The sequence below is a fragment of the Teleopsis dalmanni genome, chromosome 2 (genome assembly GCF_002237135.1).
Source record: "Teleopsis dalmanni isolate 2A chromosome 2, ASM223713v2, whole genome shotgun sequence".
Lineage (NCBI taxonomy): Eukaryota > Metazoa > Arthropoda > Insecta > Diptera > Diopsidae > Teleopsis > Teleopsis dalmanni.
The window spans coordinates 94,866,901-94,876,875 of NC_051847.1; positions in this window are offsets into that span (position 1 = coordinate 94,866,901).

Consider the following 9,975-nt stretch of genomic DNA (forward strand, 5'->3'; position numbering starts at 1 on the left):
ATGGTTTTTATACAGAATATATATTGGATCAAAAACTGATCCATTTCATCAAGATTTAATTTAAGTATTATGTTGAGGTTTTTCTGAGTTAGTGCAACTGACCACTTTTACTCTTTCTTAGCTGGAGAGTTTTTACAGAGGCCCTTCCTTCTCACTGACTGATTTACATATTCTTCAAAAGTTTCGTGATTATTCGACGACTAATCTAAAATCTACATATGGCCCTGTACGGTTCTGCTCTGAGATTAGATAGTGCTAAGTAGGACAGCCTATAAGATTTTCACGTACTGCTTCAGGGCTCTGTCGCTTATATATTTTTTAACCGGGTCTATTCTGAGGTCTCTTAGCATGTCATTCGTGCGGATGTACCAAGGCAATTTGAAGTGTTTTTGGAGAGTTGGCAGCTTTACTATACGCAAGACACCCGTAGAGAAGTGCCGCTCTGATTATCTGGCTGCAGATAATCGCTTATCAAACTTGATTTCCATATATTTAGTGCTGTCCTCCCAATTTATCGCAATGTCAGCACCTCTCATTCTCGAAGGATGCTGCATGTTTTTACGATTTATAAACAGTACCATAGTTTTCCCGTTGTTAATTTTTATTTTCCATTTTTGGAAGATATATGATATAGGTGTATTACATATTGTCGTAAAATATTAGACTATTGGATTTAATTTTAAACAAAGCCTCTTTATAGAATGGAAGTTTTAATCTGTTAAAATTTGTGATCGATAATCGATTAAATTTTAAACAAAACTTGTTTATAAGTTCTAATCGGTTAACATTTTCTGATTCTTAATAACTTTATATAAAGAGATGTTTATATTTGGAGGAACCAAAAATATCATTTCTAATTTTTTATTTGTTATATTTTGTTTTATTTGTTTGTTATTATATTATTTTTTAATTAATCTTAATACTTTATTCTTCTACTTAACATATTGGAAAATCGCAGTTTTGTAGTGGTTTGGGTAGATGTGTTGGATTAGTGTTTGAAATAACGTTCCTTAAACAGTTCGCGAATACTCGAATTTGAACATTTAGATCAAACACTTGATATATTGAGAAAGGCTTAAAGACTCCAAGAGATTCATGCTTATTGAACAGCAAATCTGCTCTGTTATTTTATTTTATTATTTTATTTTCTTTTTATTTTTTTATGAATACACTTTATCTCAATAGATGGAAAGAGTTGAGCACTTGTAGACAGACCAAACTCATATTGCCGAAACCGTGGGTCAAGAAAGCGATGAAAGTGCTTAGCTGGCTGACCTCACTAATTACTGAACATGGCAACTTCAAGTATCATCTCAAAAAGATAACTCTTGCTGAGGAAGACACTTGCAGACTATGTCTAGAAGAAAAGGAGACAGGGGTGCATACATTGCGCCAATGTCCAGCACTGGCAAGTAAGAGGAAGACTGTCTTTGGACACCATTGGATTGGTGATGACTTGGCAGGCAACCTCAAGCTAAATGAGGTGCTTTCATTAACAAGAAATGTAGTTATGCGAATGGAAGACGCTCCAGCGTTAACTCAATAACGACATCCGAGAATAGAAGGACTTCGGCTAATCCTTCACTTCAGTGGGGCCACTTGTTGGGACGTTAGGACAGCGCACCGTCATTTTATATTTTTTTAATTAATTGAATTTTTGGGCTGAGCATACAGCTGTTTCGAGTATTGCCAAATACTCATCATCAGGTGTCTTGGAAATTATTCTTGTATTTAATTATTCGTAAATAATTTTTTGAGACTGCAAGTACCAGAAATCGAACTCGGGTGTTGCCAAACTTGAAGCTCAGTTCCGAGAATGAAAAAATTTTTGTTTTAAAATCTTTATATGAAATGTAACTGAAGTTATAAAAACAGTTATGAGTAAGATGTGGTTGACTCAATGGTTGACTCAATAAATGCAAAATGTCTATGAGTACTACGGAAGGTGAAATGTGTAAGTGATAGTGGAAGTCACAGACAAATTTATCTTATCTACTTTTAATTCTAAGTAGAACGATATTTTCGGCTACTCGATCGTTATGACAACAAACAACAGGCAATCAGATTGGAGCACACTTTATCTTAACATTTCTGGCAGAATTTAGGTTGTCATATAATTTTCCTTCACGATGTGTTAATACACAAGCGCCAGACTTATAAACTTCAGAGACTTTTTTCCAATTTTATTAATTGATTACGTTAGTCTTTCATATGAACTTTATTTTTATATTTTTATATGCATTTTGAGCAATGCTGCAACCGGCAATTTTTTATTTACACATTCGCAAATATGTATGAATGCAAATATAAACATTGCTTGCGCATTTCTCAGATACATTCTCACACTTACCCATTTGTATCTGAATCCACACACTTGCGAGTGTGTGTGGTGGGTTCAAAGTTCTAGTTTCAGTCGGGAGGGAGTGTGCGAAATTGTGGCTAAAGTATTCGATTTCAGTGCTTTTCTTGCTGGTGAGATATTTTTTGTTTACACTTTTTTAAAACCGAAGATAATTGTTGTAAAAACTCATGTTTACAGCGTTACTTGGCAAACATGACGGAGATGTACATGTACTTCTACGACGATCGCTATTCAAAAGCAAGCAAAACAATCCCAATTGAGAAGAATTTTCAAAGTATTTGAAGACGTACGAGGAACGGCAGTTGGAAAATTTTTCGAAATGATATTCTGCTGCTTGACGTACACCAGTGAAGCGTTTTGTTTTGTTGACCAAGTCATATGATTTTGTTGATTTGCTATTGAGTTAAATGTTGGTGGGGGAACTTGCTAATCGCATTTTTTGCCTACTGTTATTTAATTGTATCTTTTCCTATTTCGTTATGTTGTAATTGAAGTCAAATGTAGCGAGCGTAGATAACGTGTACAGAAAAAAGCACTGTAAAACCAGAAGTCGCAAGCGGCCGTAGTAGCATGAGTGGCGACGGGTTGTATCAAGAGCTCTCTTTCAAAATTTATTTCTGGTACCTCTACAATTTCGTAGATACTTTTGTAGGCGTTCGAATACAAGTTTTCATTTAGTAATCGCTCGACTGCGGAGCAATCAAGTTGTTTTAAGATAATTCGAATGAATTTCGCGTAATTGTGTCAACATTTTTGTATTGAAAAAAAAAAATCCAATTGTACTGAGAAAAAGAAAATCACTTTTGGCTCTTGTTTTGATTTAATAATTATTTAATTGTATTGTGACTTTTGTTGAATAAAACAAACTAGTTCTTATACATTGAAATCGGGAAAAAAACTACTTAAGCGCAATTCATTTTATTGAAAAGACCTTGCGAATCTATTTAATTCAAAACAAACTAAGTAAAAGAAACAAAATAATATAAATAATAATAACAAAATAAAAAGAACATAACAACAAATTGTGCAAATAAATATTGTTGAAGGTTTATTTCGATTGCCAGTATTCCGACATAATTGTAAGTTTCAAACATCACATATGTTAACACAGATACGAGTACTTAACCCAAGAAAAATAACCGATATCTAGTATTCCACACGACTCACTAATTTAAATTTGAATATTTCACATATACACAAGATATATACAAGATTTACTGAGACTTCTTCAATGGAAACCTTGGATTTAATTAAATCGATTTTATTTGCTTAACGCTAACCACTCTTTGAAATGATGTTTGAGATTTTTTTATAAAAATTTGAGGCCTTCGACTAAGTCGTTAGTGCTTCATTTTATTACTTAATTATCAAATTAGCATTATTTATTGTCTTTTAACATCAAATATATCTTAGTACCAAAAAAGCTTAGATTTTGTAGGTTTCAAATAGGGTTTTCCGAGGAAGAAGAATAAAAATAAGGAAAGAAAAGAAAACAAGGAAAATGAGAAATAGATTTTTAATATGATCTCCTATAAAAAATTTCTTCCTATTATGATATAAATATATTATTATGTTGAGGATAGTTAAGCCAGTGCACTTGAGCACTTTTACTCTCTATTAACTGTGAGGTTTCTGCATAACCCCTCTCTACCCCTTGACGGGATTATTGTTTATCACTTCATCAGACTAAACAATAATTGACCTCAGATCTGCATACCTCCCCGAGGAGCCTGTAACCATTCTGAGATTCGATATGCATATATATATTTCTTTTTGATATAAAAGAAACATATATGTATATTAAACATTTTTTATTTTAAAAATTTAATTTTAAAAAATATATTACCGGCACACACCTATCTCAAATCATCTGTATAAAAATAATATATGCATTTATATACCTATATTTCTTTTCGATATGTGAGAACTATACATATTAAAAATGTTTATTTTAAAACAATATTTACCGGCACATACATACATGTCTGAAACGATCTTGACCTAAATTTTAATATATACCATATTTTTGGAACATATTTAAGGGAACATAACAACAAAGTCAATTGTATTTTTTTATATAAACGCTCGTCTACAATCTAATTTTGAAAATAATATAAAAATACAAACTGAAATGCTTTTCTTATCTCCTGTACAATTACGCAAGTATTGTTTTCTTCTACGAAAGCTGATAAAAATTTGTTTGAGTAAATAAAAAGTTCCATGTACTTCTGAGACACAACCAATTGCTGGAAGCAAACATAGGCGACTAGAATAGAGTAGAACAATTTGGTCGTTACCTTCAGAAATTTGTTTTTATAACATAAATCTTTTATTTACAACTAAATTTTATTTTAAAATAAAAGTGTGACTCTACAATAATACCTTTTGCTGGTACATTATCTGTTAGCATATGTTGATAAGAATAAGCATATGTGGCATAACCATGTACTAAATAAACAATAATAAACTATTTACTTAGTTCGGGATTCAAATTACAAAAATATTTGTATTTGTATATAGAATAATTGAAAATTTTCTAATACTTTATGGTCCATCCATTCATCAGAAGTATATTTGTTCAAAAAAATCCTCTTTAATAATAATCCTCGAAAGATATTACAAAGAAATCTCTAAAGTCAAAGACGTATCTAGAACATTTTTGACGGCAAGGCTAATCACATATCGTGAATAAGGACAGCTTGAAGTGTGCTCATAAAATTAAATGACAGCAATTATGAACAATATAGTAATGGACTATGGAGTATATTGATATATGTCTAATATATGTCTAATATTAAAAGAATTTAGAATAAGGTATTTTGAAGAAGCCTATCTAAATGAAGATGGGATTATAACAGTGTTGAACAACCAAAACAAAAATATCTGAATTGAGAACTAGGGACCCAACATAATATCTAAAACTACCAGTTGTATATAGTAAAGATTTATTATACTATAAGACACTAAATATTTTGTTTTTAATGGTAAATGGTGTTTAAATAATTTAGGTACTACATTGCTTAGCAAACCCTGCAAAGTACTTAAAAGCATTAGTTTGATTAGCAATGTTTCAATTAAATTTATTAACAATAAACCGAACTGCATAAGAGTTATAATTCGAACAGGTGACTTAATATTGATGGTGCTATGCATTTGAATACTTTCCAACATTATTGTCTTACTAAGAGAAAATTGGTAAGAAAGTCGTTTTACTCAATGACCAGTACTTCACGTTAAATAAGTTTGGCCGTTATATAGTAAACATTTGTTTGTTACAGAAGTTTATTGAAAATTCTCCAGATCAGAGGTCTCTCTGATATCCAGCAAAATAACAATTGGCACAAATCGCCAAATTTAAAATGCCAAGAATTGTGCGGTTCGGCTTTATTGTGATCTGTTTTATGTAAGAATATATATGAATTATGTATCTGTAGCTAAATCCTATGTTCACAAAGGCTAAAAGTATTGTAGATGGGTGAAAATTATGAATATAAGTTAGCCAATGAAATCATTGAGGAATTCTTGTTTGATTGCGCTTAGCAGATGATTTCACAGTCAGATTCAAATGGATCACAATTCCTATATGACACTGATTATAATAAATATCAGCCACTGAAAAACTGAACTATATATATTGAAAAAGTAATCAATACTGCTTATAACATATATATATTCTTATAAAATTAATATGCATTTGTGATCAGAAAATTTAATTTTTTCATGTAGTATTTATGTTATTGTGTTGATCTGAAAATGAAATTTAAAAAGATATTTTAAGTGTCGTTAGTAATAATTGTATAGTCCACTGTTTCTCAACCCATAATATAGTGCATACCAGTAAAATAATTTATGTAATTTAATAGTGCCGGTATTAATATTTCCCAAAAAAATAATATCAGAGAGGAATATAAAATGCTTTACCACTCAGTGGTGCCAATGCCACAGTCCGGTAGCGGTAAGCCAAAGGGTGGTTGAGAACATTTGATCATCAGAACTTGAGTTCTTGAGTTTTTTTTTTGTCCTTAAATGATAATTGTTCATATTTATAGACTCAAGTCATGTCGTTTAATAATCTGTAAAATTGAGATGAAAGTCGTTAGCAGTGGCACCTACAGTAAGGGTACTTTCTGGTCATACATATGTTTATATAAGCAAATTATCATTTCGTTTTCTTTGGACACGGAGAATTTTGATTTGTTTTTGATATTTTCATGAGTTTGAATTAAAATCTCAAAACCCAGTGATTAGCATTCAATAAAACTGTTATTATTAATTCAAAATAATTCAAATATAAAGTCATGTGGTTTGTACTTTAGACTGATAGTTTTGCAAAAAAAAAATGTAAATTTTGTGAATAGTAATTAGTTGGTATAGAGTAGTCTATAATATCTATGTGAATTCAATCTAAATAAAAAATATTGATAAAAACAATATTTAAGTTTCTTGGATTATGCTAATAGTGTTTATTATTTTGTTGAATTTTTATTATATTTGTTTATTTTGTTTTTATATGAAAGTTACACTAGTATTGAGCACATATATTTCCTAGTATCAGAGCTTAGATAGTATGATATATATTGTTACGAACTAATAGCAAAACAAAGTTCTGCTAACCTTAATCTTAAAATTTAATTAATATAAATATACTTAAATATGAAAAATAAAAAACCGCAAAAAGTAATAACTTCCCATGTGAATAAACTAGTCGATGTAATTTAATCACTTGTTTGCTATAAAATCTCAAACTACGAGTAATAAAAAGTTGTTAACATATTTTAGCTTTAATTTTTACTTTTTTTTTTATACTTTCAGTAATTGTTTATTTCAATTGATGTAATGAATGGGTATATAAACAAGTGAATATACACACATATATTTTAATACATTACAAAACCCTACAATCGAGTAATTGCTCCTAAAGTAATAAAATTATTATATTAATTTTGTTTGTGAATAATTGTTTTTATTAGAAATTTACAGCAAAATGCTTGAAAAATAATCATTTCAATTAAAAACTTAAAATTTAAATCGTTTAATATCGTTTAATATCGTTTAAATGTGAGTAAATCACTCTTAAAGAGACCTTACTCTTAAAGTTCTAAGCTATTACAATATAATAGGTATACAGTTTTAGTAACAGAGACCTTAATTTTATATACTGGATTTGAGATTATTAGTATATATTATTTTTGGGGAATTTGTTGTCGAACTTCATTTAAAAATTTCTTTAAAATGAATCTTCATTACAGACTTTTATTTTTTCAAACGATTTGCGATGTCCTACACTCTTCTAGCATATGTTTTGAGGTCTCTTTCTCTTGCCTACAAAAGCTGAAAGTGTTATTAGTGTAAGTTCCCAATATTGTAAGGTGATACTTTAACTTATAGTATACTCATCGTTTTTACTTAGTTTCATATTTAAACCGTTTTAAGCTGCAAGTCTCTATAAACGATTTCGATTGTGGTAGCCCTTGTCAACTAACCTAGTATAGCTTTCTTTGTTTCTTCTCTTTTTTTCAATTAGTGAAAAAAATTACCTCCTCCTAAGCCACCAAATGATTTCGGGCCTATAATTCCATCGTAACTAATAATATTCAACTATCGTGATGAGAACTAAGTGCTGAATTGCTGTGTGGTTAGCAGTTAGGATGGCTTTTCTGTGCTTTTGATTGTTATGTTCATACATCTGTCTATCGCATAAAGATATACATAGTTATATTAGAAATTAGTTTCTAAATATTTATATATAAAAAAACAAGATTATAACAATTATGTACTGGCACACGATCACATCAGTGACTGCCGCAAGCTTATAACCAAAACTAATATAATCTATATATAATCACCCAATACAAAAAAAGCCCTATATAGATTTTTAATAATTTGTTCTGTTGTTGACAGAGAAATTATTTGAATTTGATCCATTAATTTTGGAATCTGAGGTAAAAACTCAGTTAACTGAGTTGAAAACTTAATCATGAGTTTTATATATAGTCTTCATTTGTGCACAAGTGCACACCAAGATAGACTGGACTTTTTGTAAGTCAGAACAAGAAAAAATCATTTTTTGCTAAAACCGATTTTATTACAAACAAGTTCTCTTTTAACTCAAACACCGAAATATAAGGTCTACAAGCATATGAAATGAGTGTTTAACGATTGGCGGTCGGGAATGTGGTAGCAATAGTTTTAGATACCTACACGGTATATTTACAAAATAATTATTACCATATACTTGGAACATCAATTGAAACATTTACGTTAAATTTGTACCAAGTATGAAACATAAATTAATACTAGTTTCAGTTCTTTATTCAATGTTTATTTTTGTACCGATAACATAAATATGCACTCTTACTTTTATTGTGTTAAAATCATTCCACTAAATAGCATTTTAAGCTTCGCCATAGGTTCTAGGTTTTAAACCCCGAATTTTTCCATTATATGCTTGCACAATGAGCCAATAGGCGTAAGTGGATCCACTTTGGGTCGCCAGTATAATCTACTTTATTGTGTTAATCACATAAAAACCCGTCACAATAAAACTTTAACAGTAGCAGTAGTTTGTATGTATATAATAATAGTTGCATATTATGACTATTGTATCCGTTTGCAATAGTCTTATCACTGAAGTTTAAATGGAATAAGTAGAGTGGTGCACAGTCATAATAAGTTCCTTATAATTTTATAGTTAGTTAATTTGTGTGATAGTTTAAATTAAAAACCCATTTGAATTTTCCAATATAGCAGTAATATTCCTTCATCACTGGTATATTAGGATGGATCCATATTTTATTTACGGTTACGATATGGCGCAAAAACTGGTTCAGATTATGGTTAATCATCACTAAACACTCCTTTAAAGTAGTTATATGGTTGCGCTTATGATCAAGGGTTTCTGCCATATTTATTTACTCATTAAAGCCAAAGTATAATGACAATAAAATATATTAGTACATACATATGTCATATATATTTTTAAAATGCAATCACTTAAACATGTGTACTTTAGTCTGAATAAATTAGCCATACTTCTCAGGAATTGCTTAGCAGAAAAATAGCTTTTTAATCAAGAATGCACTTATCAAAGCAACCTTCTAGAAAACAAAATCAAGAAAAGGTGAATCTTGAAATAAGTGCCCTACAGTAAAGTAATAGACCTATAGGCGCTGTCTTAGTTTAATGTGGAGTCTGTTGTACTGTCACAACCTAAACTAATGTTCTAATAAATCACAGTTTTTTTTTATATTAAAAAGGAAATACATAGCTTCCATAAATCAACTTTACTCAGACATGAAAATTAAACATAGAAAATGTGGCCCGATCTGTAAGGCCAGTTTAAGGACAGATGATGTTCTTCCAACAGCATGAACTATCGAAAAGTAATGATGTGATTTTTTAAAGTAACGCTGTTCTTTTTCATATGCTGTTAACGTGTAAAATGTATATTCAGCCCAGATATATATATTATAGGTTAGGTTGAAGTGACGGTCTTTTACTCTAAAGTACACTTTAGCTTAAACAATGCTCCGTTGTGATACATAGGATTAGCAATGCTAATACATAGAAAAGTAGGACACCCAAGAGACTGTAGTGGTCAGTAGATTAAAAAA